Source organism: Mandrillus leucophaeus, unplaced genomic scaffold (assembly GCF_000951045.1).
Source record: "Mandrillus leucophaeus isolate KB7577 unplaced genomic scaffold, Mleu.le_1.0 Scaffold1419, whole genome shotgun sequence".
Taxonomy (NCBI): Eukaryota; Metazoa; Chordata; class Mammalia; order Primates; family Cercopithecidae; genus Mandrillus; species Mandrillus leucophaeus.
The window spans coordinates 205,704-206,800 of NW_012101387.1; the positions used below are offsets into that span (position 1 = coordinate 205,704).

At 46.3% G+C, this 1,097-nt stretch overlaps 1 protein-coding gene across 1 annotated transcript in view; it reads right to left on the reverse strand.

Moving 5' to 3' along the window:
- The window catches only part of LOC105535145 (DEP domain-containing protein 1B), a 12,653-nt gene that overhangs the window by 8,031 nt on the left and 3,525 nt on the right, over positions 1-1,097 (reverse strand). The gene's annotated exons all lie outside the window — the stretch shown is intronic.

Here is a 1,097-nt window from a genome sequence, read left to right on the forward strand (position 1 = left end):
GTGGAGCCCACCACAGCTCAAGGAGGCCGGCCTGCCTCTGTAGACTCCTCCTCTGGGGACAGGGCATAGCTAAACAAAAAGCAGCAGAAACCTCCACCGAGGTAAATGCCCCTGTCTGACAACTTTGAAGAGAGCAGTGGATATCCCAGCACGGAGGTTGAGATCTGAGAACAGACATATTGCCTACTCAAGTGGGTCCCTGGCCCTGAGTAGCCTAACTGGGAGACATCCACTAGGTGCAGACCGACACCTCACACCTCACACAGCAGGTTATACCACAGAGACGAAGCTTCCAGAGCAAGATTCAGACAGCAACAGTTGCTGTTCAGCAATATTCTATTTTCTGCAGCCTCCGCTGCTGATACCCAGGCAAACAGGGTCTGGAGTGGACCTCAAGCAATCTCCAACAGACCTACAGCTGAGGGTCCTGACTGTTAGAAGGAAAGCTAACAAACAGAAAGGACACCCACACCAAAACCCCATCAGTACGTCACCATCATTAAAGACCAAAGGCAGATAAAACCACAAAGATGGGGAAAAAGCAGGGCAGAAAAGCTGGAAATTCAAAATATCAGAGTGCATCTCCCCCTCCAAAGGAGCGCAGCTCATCGCCAGCAATGGAACAAACCTGGACGGAGAATGACTTTGACGAGTTGAGAGAAGACGGCTTCAGTTGATCAAACTTCTCAGAGCTAAAGGAGGAACTATGTAACCAGTGCAAAGAAACTAAAAGCCACGAAAAAAGAATGGATGAATGGATAACTAGAATAATCAATGCAGAGAAGACCTTAAAAGAACTGATAGAGATGAAAACCATAACAGGAGAACTACATGACAAACGCACAAGCTTCAGTAACCAACTCGATCAACTAGAAGAAAGAGTATCAGCGATTGAAGATCAAATGAATGAAATGAAGCGAGAAAAGAAGAGTAGAGAAAAAAGAGTAAACAGAAATGAACAAAGCCCCCAAGAACCATGGGATTATATGAAAAGACCAAATCTACGTCTGATCGGTGTGCCTGAAAGTGACGGGGAAAATGGAACCAAGTTGGAAAACACTCTGCAGGATATTATCCAGGAGAACTTCCCCAGCCTA